This window comes from Geospiza fortis, unplaced genomic scaffold (genome assembly GCF_000277835.1).
Source record: "Geospiza fortis unplaced genomic scaffold, GeoFor_1.0 scaffold111, whole genome shotgun sequence".
NCBI classification, from domain to species: Eukaryota; Metazoa; Chordata; class Aves; order Passeriformes; family Thraupidae; genus Geospiza; species Geospiza fortis.
In genome coordinates this window covers 1,850,206-1,869,995 of record NW_005054321.1, presented here as the reverse complement: position 1 = coordinate 1,869,995, position 19,790 = coordinate 1,850,206, and positions in this window count along the sequence as shown.

Genomic DNA, 19,790 nt, shown 5'->3' with positions numbered 1-19,790 from the left:
ATCCTTCTATTTGGTCTAGTGGCTGCTGAAAGGTCAGAAGAAATGGTAAGATGATGAGTTGTTTGGTGTATTTGGTCTTTTTTCAGCTGTCACATCCCATCTCCATTTCGCTGAGGTTTGTATTTTTCATTATAATTACTTCTCAGTAATGCAAACACATGTGGAAAATGGGATGGGGAATATTGGAGGTGGGATGCGTACAAATTCTTTAGTCAAGCAGCTACTTCAAAAGAGATCATAATAGGAAAGGGATGATCTTCTCTGAGAAAGTGTTCTTCTGTTATTTCCTTACTAGTGCAAGCATCTTACTTAACATAAACTTAGTTTAGTGTATACAGAAGTGAAATTTGGGGATATGATTTCCCAGCTTAATTCCTCCCTGATGTGCTGCATGATTGTGCAAAAGTAAAGGATCTTCCAGTCACTGAAATCCTCAATCATTATGAAATGTATTTTAAACTTAAAGTAACTTTTGGAACTCTCTCCACCATTGTCACCCACCCCTTTTGATGTTCATAGGTAATATGTGATAGCCTCTATCTCTTAAATACATCTGCTGGGCTTTCAGCAGAGCAAATCAAAATATCTGCAGTCACTATTACATGTGCTATGTATTGATATACAATTTTACTTCGCTCTCCTGGATCAATGAACAAAAAAACTCAACTAAAGCTACACTCCAGGAAAGTTCACCAATGCATAAAAATACCAGATATTTCATAGCTAATTCTTGATCTCCTTTCTAAAAGTGAAGTATTCTGTATAATATATAAGCTGAACAAATCAGTTGTCTATTATCTAACGGCTCATTTACCAATGATCCAAATGTACATCTTAATTTCCTGTACAGTTGTCTCAGCCCATTACTGTAGATAATGACTGCAAAGAACAGAAAAGCTGTTGGCAAATCAATGATTAGTTTTTCTGAACTATTTTCAGTTTTCTTTACAGGAATCAGTTGTTCCATGCCATTTTCTTACCTAATGTAAGTGCTAAGACAAACTGTATTTTTTCACTTTATAATGAATAGCACCAACTTTGACTCTCAACTGATTATTAAGTATTTTTATGAAGTGATGATTTCCTCTGCTTTTCTTCATTATTTTTCATTCTTTGACAAACAACACTTATGATAAATATGACCTGAGAATTTTCACAAATTTATATGAAATGACCCTCTGTTACTAATTTGGTCTTTGTGAATGTTCATCTGAAGAAGTCATGTGATTTTAATTAATTTACTGAATTACCTGACATTTATAAACAAGAACTGTGTTAGAAGCAATCATTAGGATACTTGACGTCTCACTGATAATAGTAAAATAAAATAGTAGTCTTGCAGAAAAAATAGTAAGATTAGAAGATAAAGAAAATTTCAGGGTCGTACATGTTTTACCATCCTTGTACTTCCACAGGAAAACCAGTATCCATTTATCTACAGATATTCGCTTCAAGTTTAAAATAGATAGATTTTCTCTGATTGAAATAAATTATGTATATTGGATTCTTTAATCCTTTCCTCATTTTCTCAGACTGTTGAGATGAAAGTTTCATCCTAGGATCATGGTATCATCAGGGTTGGAAGGGGCCTTGATCATCCAGTTCAACCATCCACCCATCACTGCCACTATAATCCCTAAACCACTAAACTCAGACTACTCAGTGCAAGATCCAGACACCCTTATTGAACCTTCTGCAGCTGTCCTCAGTGCTCTGATCAAGTCTTTCCAGGTCTCTCTGATGATCCTTCCTCCCCCTGAGCGGACAAACACTCCCACCAAACTTGATGTGACCTGGGAATTTACTGAGAGTGCACCCAATCCCCACATTCAGATCGTCAATAAAGATGTCAAACTGGCTCCAGAACCAGCCTTGGGAATCCCCTCAGTGACCTACCACCAATTGGATTTGGCTCCATTAACTACAACTCTCTGGGCCTGGCCAGCCAGCCAGTTTTTTACCCAGCAAAGAGTCTACCCATCCAGGTTGTGACCAAGCAGTTTTTCTAGGGAGATGCTGTGGGAGATGGTGTCAAATGCTTTACTCAAGTCTATATGGGCCACATCCACCTACAGAAATGGGTTTACCTGTCACAGAAAGAGCTGGTCAAGCAGGACCTGCCTTTCATTTTGGCTGGGCTTGATGCCCTGGTTGTTCTGCATGTGCTGTGCAGTGGCATTCAGGATGATTTCCATAACCTTGCCTGGAACCATGGAAAGGCCTGCATTTCCCTGGATCTTCCTTGAAAACATTCTTGTAGATGGCTGTTATGTTTGCCAAGTTCCAGTCATCTGGAATTTCTCCAGTTAAGCAGGACTGCTGGTAGATATTAGAGAGTGGTTTGGCAAGTTCCTTCTGCAGTTCCTTCGTAGCTCTGGGTGGATCCCATCAGGGCCCTTAGTGAGTGTCTTATTGGCAAGGCAAGTCATTAACCATCTCTTCCTGGACTGTGGAGGCTTCACTCATCTCCCCATCACCAACTTCCAGGAAGCTGAGTATCCTGAGGTAACTGCTTGAAGACTGAGGCAAAGAAAGTATTAAGTACCTCTGCTTTGTCCTCATCCTCTATACTGCATTCAACAAATGGTGAAAGCATTCCTTAACTCTCCTTTTGCTGCCAGTGTATTTATTGAAAATTTTTTGTTTTTAAATGCAATGGCCAAATCAAGTTCTACCTGGGCTTTGGCTGTACTAATCTTCTCTTTATATGACCTCACCACATCTTTATAGTCCTCCCAATTTACCTGACTCTCTTTCCAGAGATAATAAATTCTCTTTGTCCCATAAGATCCAGCCTATATTCTCTGTTTAACCAAGCTGGTTATTTTCCCTGATGACTTGTCTCCTGTAGTGATGCATGCAATTGTCTGTTCTGTGGAGTAGATTGAGTATATTCATATTAATATTCTCTATCTTATATAAGGCTGAGGATATTTTAGGTCTTCTTTAATCCTTTTGTACTTAGTGTGAGTTCTAAGAGTGGTAAAATATGTTATGTTCCAGACAGGCTATTCAAGAAGAGTACCACCCTCCTTTTTCCTCTGGGCTTTACAACAGAATCCCTGTAGGTCATAAAGGTTAAAAGAAGTACTATTAATGCTCAAAGCAACAAGGAAATATTCTACCTTTTCATTTAGATTGTTAAATTACATAGCAATTAGACATGTATCATAGAATCAATCATAGAATCAATTATAGATGGTTCAGTTTGGAAGGGACCTTTAAAATCATCTAGTTCTAGACCCCTGCAGTAAGCAGAGACATCTTCAACTAGGTCAGGTTGCTCACAGCCCTGTCCAGCCTTACTTTGAATGTTTCCAGGGGTGAGGCATCTACCACCTCTCTGGGCAGCCTGTGACAATGTTTTAGCTCCCTCACTGAAAAAAATTTCTTCCTTATCTGTAATGTCATTGTACCCTGTGTTAGTTTAAAACAATCACCATTTGTCCTATCATTACAGGCCCTACTAGAATGTTCTTTTCCATCTTTCTCATAAGCTGTCTTTAAGTATCAAAAGTTTCTCTAGAGTCAGACTTCTCTTCTCCTGGATATCTATTCCTGAACAGTCTTGGTGTTAAAACCTCAGAAGGGTTTACTCAAAAGGTTTTGACCCCTCAAGGGCCAAAGCTCCATTTCATGCTTTCAGTAGTCTCAGGTATTGTGATTCCTTTGTTGAATGGAAAAATAGCAAAGGCAAGTAGGTTCACTATGCCTTAACTTCTTCTTAGTAATTAGATAAACTGCTATGAAAGTCTATGCAAGAAATCTCTGTGTGTCAAAAGGAATTTTTCTCCTTCTAAAACCTGTAGAATATGAATTATCTGTGTGTATGTCACTTGTGTATGCTTAAAAAAAATCTTGAGGATGAAGTTAACAACACCTATGCTGTACAAATATTTAGGGAGACAAAATTCTTTCTAAAAGAGCCAAAACAGAATATTTAAAATATTTAAGTTAAATTGATGTGGTAACTATCAATGAATGGACCTTCACTAGGCAGAAGAACAGACGTTGACCAAACATGCATTGGTGTGTCTTCCAGATTAGTCAACTCTATCATAGGTTATCTTGCTCATGTGATACATAATAAAACAAATGTATTAAACTAAGACAGCAAACAAAAACCACTTTCAGATCAATTGACAACAGCTTAAGATTGGATACAATCATGTAATTTATTACATTAGAAATTCTTAAGTGATTTTCTTTAAATACACATGGATAAATTTGATTGTTTTAGTTTCCCTGGATTATAAAGAATCTCTAAATGATTCATATTTTCTGATTTTTGTCTGGAATGGCTTGAGCAAAACATGTATCTTCTGTTCTTCAGAGAGAAGAAATGGAATTGGCTCCCAATATAAGCCAGTTTCTCATTTTGTTCTTGTTTAGGAATCTTCATATTTCATCATAGGAGTCTTTGGTATTCTAGTATGGTCAATAGAGTTTGTTGATTCATTTCATAGCTTCATCTCTTCACTGAGATATAACGCTTAATAGATATTGACATTTCTTAGGACTGAAGTATCTGGTTCATAAAAGTAACTTTCACTTATTTTGAGTTAGTGCAAGTCATTTTTAGACAACTAAAAGCAGAAATTGTAGACTCAGGCCTTTGTTGATCTGATTTTGCATCATTCTGGCTTAAGACTAACTTCCCTTTGTGAGGATTGTGATGAGTCTGTGAATAATCCTGATGTGTTTTTAATTCTGCCTTGAGGTGCCACTCTAGGTCTAGTGGAAGTGGGGATGGTGGCTTCGTCTTGAGCAGTAGAAGGAAAAGCAGCACTTGGGATTGTGTGCCACTTCCCTCTTTATTCTTAAAATTATTCTGTAAAAGACATCAAAATGCTTCTTGTTCACTGTATGATTATGTTCTCTGAGGAATTAGCAGCGATTGACACAGAATGTAAATTATAGATAATGAAGTACGTATGCATAGACACTATTTGAAGTGCCCAAGGTTAATTTCTGTGTAAAATAATGATATGTTCTCTTGAAAATTGATCTGTTGCATGGAAATTAAAGGAGAAAATTTGTTATGACATCTTTATAAATCAATCAAAGTACCGATTCATGATTATATATAATGGATGCCCAATTTTTAGTATCTTCACAATACATATAAGTAATGAAAATAGCATCAAAATGTAAACTTATTTGCAATAATCATGTAAGCCATTTTGCTTTGTAGTCAACCAGATGCTCAGAATAAAAAAAGACAAATCAATAAATTAAATCAATGAGAGAGGAAAGATCCTCTTATGGCTGAGGCAATGGATTGAAAGTCAGGAAATTTGATTTCAGTTTTCAACTCTGTCACAGGCTTCCTGTGTGACCTTAGGTAAGTTATGTTTTCTCTCCAGACCTTGGTTTTTCATCAATTTACAGGAAAGAGCAATATTCTTTCTTCCAAACTGTTCTCAAGCTTTTTCTTGTAAGCTACAGTATATGCACTGTCACCCTGAAGACGGCATTAAACACTTCATACTTGAATTTGTGAGGTCTCAGCTTACAGCATGTGGGGTTGCAGGTTGGAAGGCTGAGTTTGCCTTTTGATCAAGCCCCAAGGCAGCGTCCACTTTCAAAGTCAGCCTTTTATTGGTGTGAGCCTGTGGCGTTGGTCTTGGATAGATCTCTAGACAGGTGGGAGAGAAGCTGAACTGGCACTACCTCTTGTCTGTGTGCAGGTAGAGGGCTCTGGTAGCCTTGGTGCTCTGGTAGCCTTGGTGCTGTGGTGGCCTTGGTGCTGTGGTGGCCACGTTGGGGCAGCCAAACCTTTTCCCTTTTCCCAAACACACTGCAGGGCCCTGTGACTGACATCAAAAAGGCGTTCCTGTGACTGACATCAAACAGGGATGCTAGTTGTGTTCCTCCATCACCTGTGTAGACATATGCTGCCTAAATACTGTTTTTTGTTTTCTTCGGGAACCTCTAGACACTGAACTAATACAAAGAACGGTGAAATGATGAAAGTTCTGAAGAAAAAAACATAGTAATTTCCTTTTATCCAAATATATAAGATCACTCACTTCTGTTTTGACACACATCCTAAGCTGGTCACTGTCAAATATGTCCCTACAACTATTAGACAAAAATGTTTGAATGAAAAATATTTCTCTGTAAAATAAATTTTAGTGAGTGTGCTTATATTTTATTGTAAGTAATTACTGTGATGTGGCAATGTTTCAGGATATCCTTTTATAACTTTTGGTTTTGCATGCATTGGAAATAATATGCAATATTTCTGAGAATGCAATAGGAACATCATATTTTAATTATTTTTATTTTTTTTTACATTAGATTTTCTATTTTAAGACATTTTGTTTTATATTTATGATTGTCTTTAAAAACATGACTAAAGCCTTAATTCTACAACAGTAATGTGCATTTGAATTTTCTTTGAACTAAGCATACTTGTAGCAATGTGCACAAATTTCAGGGTGTGTTACTGTGTGTTTTTTTACACACATAGATCAACAGTTTCAGTAAATATAGGTCTTTATTTGTCTATTTCAATGCAAATTCTCTTCTTCTCTATAAATCTGATACTTGTCAGATTACATGTGAATATCACCAAAGAGAGAAATTTAAACTGAAAACAAAACCACTGGTATAGCAAAACTATCATAAATCAAGATTATTTTGTATTTTGAAAACATAGAAGAACATTCAATCCTCAAATAAACAGAAAAATAAACAGAAAATCATACTTTAAAAATTTGTTCTATTCATTGAATCTCCAAACAAATTGTGTTTTACCTTTGTGGGACTTATATATATAGATTTATCTGTACTTAGGGTTGTTATCTAGTCTCCTTGTTTAGACAGGCATCCCACTCTGAAGGTGGGATTTATCTCATCTAAAATCAACATGTATTAACTGTCTATGTTTCTCTCCATAATGAAGAATTTCTTCTCATAATGTAGGATATTACCAGGTGTAGATAAGAAGTAACTCGATACTTGCAGTGAACCCAGATAGTTGCAGTTTTTACAGATTACTACCTATAATAAACATTTTAAACTATTTAAGCAACACATCAGTGCTGATAGTTGGTAACTTGTGTCCTTCACACTCTTGCTGAAATGTGGCTGTTCCTGAGGTGATGATCAGCCTCAATATGTGGTGATCAATATAAGTCCACAGCAATGTCCAGTGTAAAGCAAATACATCCTCAGCTTTGTGAAATCAGCAAGGGCCTCGTGTTTCCTTCATGGCTCAGAAACTGCACTGTATGGTAGCTGATGTCTAAGCCATGGAGTGTCGCAAGAAATAAAAGGCCTCTCTTAAGGATTCAAGGATCATCACAGATTGTAAAATGTAATAAAGGTAGAGAAGATTTACTTGCAGTCCAGATCTAATGTACAGATCTGCTATTTAAATGTTTTTGTTTTATAATATAAACATTCATGACAGTGTTGCATAATAATTTTTCTCTTATTTTTTTACCTCCAGCCATCAAGTAAATGAGTTAAGATTTCATTAAAATGTAATATTTCTTAAACATCTTTATTATGTTCAACTAGAATTTTTCATAGATGCATAGAGTCCCTTAAAATCAGAAGGGGCCATTACACCAACTGGATTGACTTGAATAACACAAACTGTTGAACCACATCAATTTCTCTTACAGTGAGCTCTCTAAACTTTTTATGACCACTGCTGGTTCCATGCAGAAATATTTTGTATTTTGACACATCTTGATTTGATAAAACAGGAATGGACAATCTGCAACTTTTCTTGGTAGTAGTGTGTTCACACAATGAATTTTCCTTCAAGTTAAAAATGTGTGCTATTCTTGCTGTAGCCAAGCTGTTAAAGTTCATTTCAACTTCCCTAAAGTTAATTCCACCTTCTATTTCATTTTTTTTAAGGATACTCAGAGCTTTGTTAAACAAATTCCTGTGGGGTTGCAATTTCCATGATTGTTTTCAGCATAATATTTAGTTTCCTCATTGGAGAAAATCAAAACCAAAATTGGATATCTGAGGTCTGACTTATGGCCCTGAAAAAAAGAAAAAAAAAAAAGGTTTCTTTTCTTATTTTTAATAGTATCAATGGCTGAAAACTGCAGTCTAAAGATGTGGAATTTTATGTAGTTGCTTGAGTTCAAAGTAGGCACATGTGTTTAGAGGAAGGCATTTGCAGAGCTCTAAAGTCAAATATTTACAATTAGAATTTTTTTTTAATTACCTGAAAGTTAGTAGAATAAACTGGACCCCATTCTGTCAGGATTCGACTCTCACACCTCTTAGCATTTCACTGTCACCTTGATGGATCATTTGGTGGATCAGGAAAATGTAGTGTTATACTTTTGTCTTTATTACTCCTGAGAAATATAACATGAAAGCTGGTAGAAAACTTGGTATTTTTCCATTTACAAGATGAATTCTCAGTGAATATTTCCTTTCATAATGAAGCCTTTTACCCTAATGAAGTGCTAGTCACTGGAAAAGAGTATAGCCTGAGATGAATTAGTGACTTCACCAAATCAGCACTGCAGTGACTGCAGTGCTGTAGGTAGTATGGGACAGAGAAAGGCTTTGAGAGAGCCCCAGCTCTGTTGGAATTTATCATTCCCATGAGCTTCAGAACCAGTCAACTCTGGAAAAAATATGGTTCTTGTTTCACTAGCTCCTGCAGCTAGTTATTATTCAGATGAATACAAAAAATGTGGCAAGTTTATTAGCACTCTAAAGCCTGTAAAGGAATGACTTAACAATTCTTTCAGATGAGAGAAGTCTGTGCATCCTATTCCCCAAAGCCAGGTAAGGCAGGAAGGCATAGAACATTAAAAAAAAAGAGAAAAAAAAAAGAAGAAGAAAAAGAAAAATGCACAATTTCTGTCCTCAAAATGGTGCAACAGCTTTCACTTATGGTTCATTTGGCATATATTTCATAGAGATGAAGGATATTTTCACTTCCTTCTTCTCACTTTCTCCTCTGATTTCTTTTGTAGAAGATAATCTAATGTTGAATTTTGTTAAATAAAAGTCAAATTTCAGATTTTTACTACAAAGGTGCAAGGAACTTTGGGTCATAATGAAAGAGAGGTTAGAGAAACCTTTATGAAATAGTGGTAAATCATAGGAAAAACTGTCTTGATTATTTAGCAAATCACAGAGCGAAGAAAAGACTCTGAAATCAGGAAGTTCTCATCTTGTCTCTGAGGCTGACTTCACAGCCCCAGATAGAAATGGATGCTCAAATAAATACAATTAAATGTCTTTGTCATTCTAAGACCTAGTCAAAGTATCTGGGCTGGGAATCATTATGACTTCATATTCTCCTTTCTTATTCCTTACAGGAGAAACCAGTGCTGCAACCCTCAAAAAGTCAGCAAAGCCTTAGGAGCTGAATTCTGAAACTGTCTTGCTTTGCTATCACAGTGAACTGCTTACCACTGTGGCTGATTGGTTTGTTTTTGAAAAAGGAAATAGAGCATTATATAAGCATGCCAAAATTAGCATCAGCCTGAAATTTTCCATTGAGAATAAGAAAGAGTTACTAGAAAGACTATAGGTAATTTATATCTTTCTTGAGCTTTAATCTTGCTTGGATTCTGGAAAGCTGTATTGCATTTTTATTCCTCTGTCACAAGGCTAATGTGAAGATTAATTATTATATGTTTCTTAATGTTTTGCAATCAATGGTAACTATCACTGTAATTTATAATAATTGAACACCAAAACCCTTCTTTTAGTAGCAGAAAATTTTGAAAGGTCATTATCATTCTAAACTTGGCATAGAATTCAAATCTTCTGTAAAAATCCCAGGAAATCCACAACCCAAAACAAGCAAAATTTAATCAAATAGAGGAAATAGTAATCAGAAACTTTGAATACAAATGTTTTCTTTCATTAGGGGAAAACTCAGTTCATTCATTTTGCATTTTAAACATTCCCTTGCAGTGATATGAATTCAGAGCAACACCATTGTTCTTGCATGCCATCTAAGAAATTAGATGGGCTGGAAGAGAAATACAAGAGTACATTATTTTGCATAATGTGGGAAATACAAAAGGACGTGTGATAAAATTGGTGGACTTCAACAGTGTGACTATGGATACTGAACTAGGACCTGGAAAACAGGTGGTTGGAAAAAAATATTCCAGTTTTACTAACATAAAAGTTTGTGGGTTTTTTATGGTGTTTTGTTTTTTTTTGGCTTTGTTTGTTTGCTTTTGCTTTGTTTTTTAGTTTCGCTTTCTTTTATTTTTCTCCTTTTTTTTTGATTAGAACCTGAAAAAACTGTATGGATACACTAAGTTGCATAAATATCTTCATCTGCACACCAGCCACACCTTTTTGGTTGGTCCTTCATGATTCACAGATCATTGATGCAGTGTCCATTGCAGATGGGCAGTTTTGCAGTTTTACTACCATAAGAGAATTAATATCTAATTTCTGTCTTTTCTGGTCTCTGAGAAGTATGTCTAAATTGGTAACATTTATAAAATTAAAGTATCTCATCTGCAGACTTTTTTTCTGCTTGAGTAAAACTTTTTTGTCATACTTTACTCTGTGAGTTTGTGTGCCTTTACATACAAATGTGAATAGACAAGGAGTTGAGTACAGAATCCCTTGTAAAAACAGACTCTAGGCTTAAAAAAAAATCTGTTGAAAATTTCTTATAACCAGAGTGTGAAGAGATTGTGGAATGCTGAATATTTGTAAAGCTTTTACTAGACATATGTTTATTTTTTGTGTTAGAGGGTTAATCACACCTGCCTGACACCCGGCTTTCTGCCTGCTTATGTGAGCTTTCAGGGTTTTCCTTGGGCTTGCCAGCAGAAACTCACTACCTCAGTCTACCTGTGAGGACAATCTCACTGCTTGATTTTACTGATGCTGTCCCCAGGCAGAAGAACCATGAAATTATGGTGTCAGTTTGAGCAGAGGAGGAAGAGACATAGCTCTTGTCCAAGCTGGTCATGAGGAAAGCAGATAATTCTGGCTCTGTGGCTCCTTCCAGTTTGTTTGGATTACACTTTGGACAAGAAATGTAATAATAATGACAATAAAAACAACAACAGCAATAACTTAATTTAGCCATTTTCCCCTAAGAAAAGGAAGCTATGAATAGATAGTTCTGTGTAGCCCCCAAAAACCTCTATATAGCTTTTTCATATAGAACATTGTGAGATGTGTTCCATTATCTGCATTACTTTAAAAAAAAATTAGTCTTCACACATCAGCCTTGATTTTTTCTTTGATGATATTCAAATTCTAATATCTTCACATTTTATAGTCTGTTAGTGGTACAGATAACAGCTGAGCTGGATCACAGTCAGTGAAGCTCTAGTGGAAGTTATGGCTGTGTAGTTTGTGATGAGAGGTCTCTGAACACCCAGACAATTTCTCCTGCCTTTGTAAAGGGGCATCTAGAACTTCCGTCAGCTAAATCTGTCTCACCTGTTCCTCCTTTATCCATAAACAAAATCATCTCCCATGCAGTCCCCCTGATTGTTGGTCTTATGTTAATAGGTCAGTAGAAAGGAGTGGTTAGAAAAGTAATGTAAACCGTTCAAACATGCAAATTGAGAGACTGTCTATTTAATAAACTTTTCTACTTTGTTCCCACTGCTTCTTTTTTGTCTTTGTTAATCATCACTATTAATACCATGAACTGTATAAAAATATGTATCTCAAAATTGTCAAAAGAAGGAAAATTATGTCTCCTTCAATTATTAGTATGGGTCTTGTGCTAGCACATGCAATATCTTTGAGTTTGAGAACTATTTGAAAGTCAATTGCCTCCCTTTACTTTTTAAAGTTAGTTTTTTTACTGTTCACACATTACATTAAAGAATGAAATATTAACATGGGTACCATAAGTGTTATTATTGCATTGAAATAAGCATACATAAATAATCATGTAGTATCTCCTAAAGTTAAAACAGTTTCATATGAAAAATTTTACTGCAGGTTGCTTGGTCTCTTGCATCATATAGTCATATGGAGCTAGACAAGGTTCAAATAAGCATAAGGAGTAAAAAATGAACTTCTCTGCTTTTATAAGCTGTTCCTTGACATTGAGCTCTTTATCTTGAAAAAAACTCACAGATTTAGCCAAAATTTCTAGCCCACTGAATCCAATAAAAAGTAAAGTTTTTTTAAAAACTGAACAATTAACTTTTTTGCTAGTGACAACTTGTGAAATTTGTTGCAAGAGATATGTACATTTCTCTCCTTAACACCTGCTACTTTTCATTGTGGTCATCCCACCCAAAGTTTGTTTTTCTCCCTTACCTCATGATGTTCATCTTCTAATTTCCTCAGTACTTTTACTCTAAATAATTGCAGTTGCTCTGCTTAGTTCTTGCAGACTGGATAAAAAACTCTATCATGGAACTTACATAAGAGGATTGCTTTTTGTATATTTGAAACATTTCCTTTGAATAATGTTTTATCGTGGTCTTTTACTAGATTCATGTGAAAATGCAGATTCCTGGCAATATTTCTGCACATGTACTATATTTTTCTAAAATCTGAATAAGTCTTCAGAAACTTCTTCTTAGTTAATCCTTTAATTCTTACATCCTTAGCCTACTTTGGGGGGCAAATTATCTGCTTTATTTTTTTAGAAAGCTTAATAGCAAATGGATAAGATGCTTTTTGGAAGAGAAAATCTGCATTCTATAACCCTACCTTCTTGCAACCAAGGGTTATACAATTAAATTATGAAAAGATGATACACATGTAAGAGAATGGCCCTCTCTATGGGCTGTTTGATAAAATTTTCTTCATAGTTCAATGCATAGATAGATACTTTTGTCTTAGCCTGCAAAAATGGAAAAAGTAGCTTGTTAATTCATAGAGAATATAGTTGTAAGATCTTCTTATGGGGGCTGGATAAATAATAGGGGTACTCTTGCCATATTTTCACCCTTTTACAAGAATCCATGTTGGTGTTGCCTTTGGAAATGGAAAGACACTGCAAAATATTCAACCTGTCCCCCATTAGAGTATTTCTAAGGTCACAAAGCCCCAGAGAATCCTTCAACTTTCTTCTTGTCATTGTAAATTCCAATCTCTTATCTTAATCTCTGTACCAATTCTTACTTTATCCTGCATCATATTTGTAATATTTGTACAGCAAATAACCAGTATCTTTCCAATTCAGAGCTTGGATGATTCTTGACAAATGCAACAACACACTCAGAAAATTCACAGGCATCAGTAGGATTAGTCCAAGCTGCTGAAGGAAGATGAGATTAAATGAGAAAAGTTGTGGGAAGAAATGCAGCAGGAAAGAAGTTCAGTCAAAAAGCATTACTAAATGCAGAAAAGCAGATGAAAGTTGACACTAGAAGTTTCCTGCTGTCATTTTCTCTTCAGAGGACGACATGGAAGACTCCAGCATGGATCAGACTCAAACTGCAGAGTTACACATACTGGCATTTTATAATGGTTTCTTTACTCTCCATCTTTTTCACCTCCCTTCCTTTAGTTTTAGGGGATTTTTACCAGCCTTTATGACGGCATGAACCAGGATATTCTGCTGAAGACAAATGTTTCATATTAGAAATCTGAACCTCAAGTCATTTTGAAGCCAAAACCATACTCCTACTACAGGTGTTCTTTGCAGGTTTTATGTCCTTTTAGGGACTCTCACAGTCCCAGGTGCTGTACTGGAAGTGACACTCCACAAAAATGAGATCACCTTTGATCGCCCCGGCACCTTTGAGCTCCCTGGACTGTAACTGCAAAAGGCACAAGAAGGTAAATGGATTCATGGGCCTGTCAGACAGCCCTGTTATGCTGCAGTCCAAAATGGCTTTTGCAATTAATCTTTGTTATCCATGTATTTCATCTTTTCAGCATTCAATGTTGAAATGTATTTATTTTCAATATTAGTTTTGCCATCAGTATTAAGACTTCTTTTTTTTTCATCATCCTGAGTCAGTTTCTTTTCTGAAGGGCCATTTCTTTCTAATATTTCTAGAAATGAATGACATATGAGTATTGGATGCTAAAATGTAACAAGAAATTATGCACACCTGGATGCAAAGGTAATAAATCCACATCATCTGGACAGATGAGAATCAGATGTTAAAGTTCCTGTGCGATTTCTTTTATTTTTTGTCAGCTAAGGAATAAAATCTGACTGTAATATGTTCATATTATTTTTGGCTAGATCATTTGCTATGTGATGTTGATCTGAATTGATGTTTCCAAACAGACCATTCACGTTGTCGATAATTCAGATTCCAGTGAGCTCCTTGGTGTGCCAGACTGCATATGCTAACATTTAATGCCAGACTGAGCTTGCTGTGCTATTGAGCAGGATGAATCACCATGAGGGAGGGTGGCTCCCCAGGTGCATTGTGCCATATGTTTCATGGTGTAGTGAATAAAGAATACACAGTGTTTGACTTGCATGTTGCTGTGTAGCTTCTACCATCTTCCTTGGCCTAGGTTCTGGGAGCTCCTTTGATAGTAAATGTGCTGCTTCAGTGTAAATAAATGACACTGCACCTACTGCAGCAAATACCAGTGATATTTCCACTGAAAATCTCAAATTGACCTGGCTGGGAGAAGGAGAGGTATGCATTTACAAAACCAAGATAAAAAAGAGGGTAAGAGAAGCTATAAGATAATGCATGAAAAGGTCAGCATCCAAAGATCCATGGAACTCAGCTGATCAGCTCATACATCCTGAGGTCCAGCATCACTCCAAAGATGTTCTTAAGCATTGCTGTTCATCAGAAATCTTTATGTAGCTCTCTTGAAGAAAAACCACGGTAGATTTCACTTTACTATATCACATGTGTATCTGAAATTAGTTTATTTTCCTTATGCAATTTTTCTCTTTGAAGGAGGAAAGAAGACATTTTTTGTCTCTAGTGCCTGAATATTCATGTTGCCACATAGGCACACTGATCTCACTGTTATCTCTACCTCCACTGAGAGTAATTTTTGAAAATTTCCTTTTCATAACAAATTGCTAGTTCTTCAACAAATAGGTGGTGATAAACAATTATTTATATCTTATAAACCGCCATGAACTGGTATCTTTGAGATGAAATATTATGACAGACTGGTGTAATGCAGCAGTTTATCCCTTCTCTTGATCAGAAATTGGACAAGAATTGGAGAGCAGCCCATGTCTAGCCAACATCTGCTTTTGTAAAATATCTGTATGTTGTATTTTCCCCAATTTTATTACTATTATTACCTCAATTAAAAAAAAATAGGGTTAAAGATGTAACAAAAATCAACATAATGCAGATAGTTAATCTGAATTATGCCTTCTTTAAAATTATGCAGATGCCCTTTTTTGTAAAACATTTTGCCTTCTATTCTGTTCTGCTATTTTTTGTATTTCAAGCAGGTATCCAGCAGTGACAGGCATCCATATCTTCTCTGTTAGGGGGTACTTTAAATATTTGCCTTTTAATTTGATTTTTAATGCAATATTGGAATGCATGTATTCTATAAACATTCAGCCAGAAATCATGATAGAGGCATATTTCGGTATGTTTGAAATTATAAATGTCCCCATGCTTTCAAAAAAGGCAATACCAAGATGCAGACAGGCTCTGATTTGCTCAATTATCAGTTCTATCTGAGTAGGCTGCTGATTCCTTTTTGAAATTATTTGCCCTTCTGTAGTAATTTCTTTCTCCTCTGCTTTCGGTGACAAAGAGACTGTCCCTTACCCTGTTTGAAAGTAACCTCCAGAAATAAGATGCTCAGCTTGATTCCTTATGGTGCTTTTCTGAGAATAATGACATGACATGGAGTATAATTCTTACTGTATGTTATGTTCTGTAGAACTTGTTGTTCTGTGTATTTGGCATCAACTACAAAAATACATAAATAAAAACCAACTGTCCTATGATTCAATTCAGGCTGCATTGACTGGGACAACTGATTCCCATGATTCATATCTTCCAAGTTCATCTATTATTTAAATGTTAGTGTAAACACATTGAAATTCTTTTATACTTCTCTGTTCCCCACAAGAATGAGCCTAAAAAACACTACTGGTGGAGTGTCCTGATTGATGGTCCTTCCCCCAGAGATAGTAGAATTACAGACTCATTCCAGTAAAAGAGCCAGAGCAAGTATGTTTGAAATTATCACTGCATTTCACCTTCCAGTATTTTCTCATATGAAGATGATTTCTTAAAAAAAGCTTGATTTCTCTGAGGACCAGATGCTTTCAAAGTGATGGCCAGATTAAAAAAAATAAACAAGTGTCTTTGTGAAGGATATTCATCTTTCATGCAGAGAAACCTAAACCCTAGAGTTCTTGTAAGTGTCACTCACATCCTGAGGATGGCTTATTTATTAGGGAACACAATGTTTTTGCCAGGCTCAAATGCCAGCATAATTTTTTTACAGAACAAATCTTCGGAACATGGCACTTACACCCAACAAGTCTTGCCTAAGAACTCATAGTTGTTTACTCGGTGCCTAGCTGCAATGCTAGGCAATATTTACTTCAGATAAATTTAATGTACTGAAGCTGTAAATGCAATCTCAGTTAATATTATGTTCTCTCCTAAAATTGCAGTTGATAGAAAAACATTGTGCTGTACAAGTCATTAGCAGATCCTGCCTATGGGGTGGGATACAAATAATAGAGATAGGCAAATTATCTCTTGATTCTTTGCAGTTAGGAGATACTGTTGGTATTTAGATCCATCTATCCAAGTATAAGCCTGCACTGGTAGTTTTCCAAGTTCCACACATCTAAAACTCAAGGGCTAGTTTAGTACACTGACACAATTAGATGCCCAAAGCTAATCAAGATTTTTGCAGTGCTTCAAAATTAAAGATTTTTAAAATAAGCCTGCAAATGCTACACTACTTTACTAAGCTTCTTTTCTGAACAGGTTTATATGGCTACACTGTATCTGTTGTTTGATCTCAAGAATGTTTTCTTCTCTTAGAAGTTTCTGAGGCTGGATATCACCTACAGCCATTATGTAAAAAATTTACTTCTATTACTTATTCATTTTACATCTAATATCTTTGCAAATTTGACTGATCTCTTCCCATTTATGTTATTATTGTCCATTAACTGCCGTGCTTCCTTTTAATCCTTATTGTTTTCCTTAAAAGCAGTGATTGATCTTCTTCACTCTTTTAATGACTTTGCTTGTTTCCTTCATCTCTTCCCCTTGTTTGACATGCAAAGCCACCATGGGAAGAGTTCTGTGTGAATTGCCATGTTCCTTATCTGTAGTTTACCATTCAAATAGTGATATGTTTCCTGCTTTACTGGCTGGCATTAACAAAGTTTCCTTAGCCCAGTACCTGCAATTTCTGGTTACTTTTACTGTTTTTCATTTTCTCTTCTTTTTATCAACACAGTTCAGATGAAATTGGACCATTCAATAGATTATTATGTACAGTTTTATTCAGTGAGAACCACCCTCTTAGGTCCAGTCACATTCACCTTTTGTGGTGCCAGAATTTCTTGAACAGAACCTTTTTCTGATCTTTTAAATTTTATGTGAAGAGTAGATTTATAGATACAGAGGTGTGTAGATATGAATAGTACTTGTGCAGCTATAGAGGAGGAGAAGAGGAAAGATGAACAGAGAATATGCTTTATGTTCTTTGTAGGTCTGCATTCTTCAGGTTTCTTGGTCAAACGAAGGCTGTAACTTTGATGTAATCTCCTTTCTTTCTTTTTCTTTCTTTCTTTCTTTCTTTCTTTCTTTCTTTCTTTCTTTCTTTCTTTCTTTCTTTCTTTCTTTCTTTCTTTCTTTCTTTCTTTCTTTCTTTCTTTCTTTCTTTCTTTCTTTCTTTCTTTCTTTCTTTCTTTCTTTCTTTCTTTCTTTCTTTCTTTCTTTCTTTCTTTCTTTCTTTCTTTCTTTCTTTCTTTCTTTCTTTCTTTCTTTCTTTCTTTCTTTCTTTCTTTCTTTCTTTCTCTCTCTTTCTTTCTCTCTCTTTTTCTCTCTCTCTCTTTCTTTCTCTCTCTTTTTCTCTCTCTCTTTTTCTTTCTCTCTCTTTTTCTCTCTCTCTTTTTCTTTCTCTCTTTCTCTCTCTCCCTTTCTTTCTTCTCCTCTCTTTCTTTCTTTCCCCATTCTATTTACCTTTGCTATCTTCATTTTATTCTTCTCCCGCTATTTTTGTAGTGGTTATCCTGACTTTTCAGCAGTCTTCTCTGGCTGTTCCTTTGGGCTTTATTTGAACAGATCCTTATTTCTATTTCTTTCATTCTTGACTGGGAAAACAGATTTAGCAGGGTTTAACCCATTCTTCCATCACCATTGATCCATGTAACACATACTCCTGTAAGTTGTTTTATAAAGTGTTTTCTTGATTCCTTTCATTCATTTATATGACATCTATTTTTTTAGTCTTCCTGGCTTCTCTAAACCCATCTAGGTACAGGGTTTTCCTTACCTCTTCAGCTGATCATCTGCTACTGTATTATACAAGGCCCTGCTGAAAAAATGTATTTTTACATTCTGCCTCTGTCTACTGTCTTCTTTAGTTTTGAATGTCCCCACACTTCTCCATTTTTCACCTGATCATATTCAGTTCTAAATCTTTATTGAAGCTTCGTAACTTTGCCATACCTCTATGTCCATATCTGCCCTTTCACATTATGCCCTTTTTATAGGTCTGTGCAGGTTTACAGGTTCTAACATATTGGTCTGCACATCTTGACAGTTTCTATAATAGTCATGATTCTTATATGGCCCTCGTACATGATTTAAAATGACTGCACTGGGCATCAATTTCTGGTAAATGGTACCAACTAACTTTCATTTCCCTTGCCATCATTCCCATTTTTTATGTTCTCTGAAACTATACTGGACACTCTTTAGAGCAGGAGATTGATGGACTTATTTGACCACCTAATAGAAAAAAGCCTTGGTGTTCAGTGAAGCTTTGCCTTGAAGTAGCAGAGCATCAGTACAAATAAATAAGAGTTTTCATTATCTCAGTAGTGCTAATTGCTCAGAATTGTACCAGACAGGCTCAGTTTTGTTTTTCAGCTTGCCTTTCTTTTGCTGACAGAAGAAATAAACAAGAAAAATATATCTCCACAGCCTCAGGAAAAAAAAAACAACAAACCCCAAACAAAAAACATGATGATTTTCTATTTTGTTGGCTGGTACTTGTTCTCTCATTTCACCAGATGAAATAATGTGCTATACATTGCATTAAAGGGCCTTATCTGAATTTATGTACTCAGAAGCTTATTACTTATAACAGTCAGAGACAAATTGGCATTTAAATAATGGCTTATTCATTAATATCTGCAGTGAAGTACGTAGTCATGTTATGGAAGAGCTCAAACAATTATCATGCTCAATAATATCTCATAGTGAGCTGGTACTCAATATCATATTGACCTTTATGTACTCTCTGAAAATTGTTAAGGATGAGAGAGGTGTAAGATGATGCAAAGCCTTTTTTCCCTGGGAATATAATTTCAAAAGACATGATTAAGGGGTGTATCCTCATCCATTCAAGGAAAAATAGTGATGGTTATTGTTTGTAGTCACAGTCCTCTCAGACCCATAAGACCACTGCTGAAAGTAGTGTATTGGTATCAAAGGCAATGAATAGCAGAATAGATTTATGGGTCTAATGCCATTTGTAAAAATAATTTTCTTGTAATAAGAAATTAAACAAAGGAAAAATTAATTGTAATTTATATTTAGTATTAAATTAATTGTGATAATTACCTTCCCCTTATTTGTTTCCAGTCTATCCAGACCTGACATTTCCACGTCTCCCGAGAGCTTTGCAGATCTGCAGTGTTAATCCATAACTTAGATCAGTCTGTGAGAGATCCAAGGTTCCTGCTG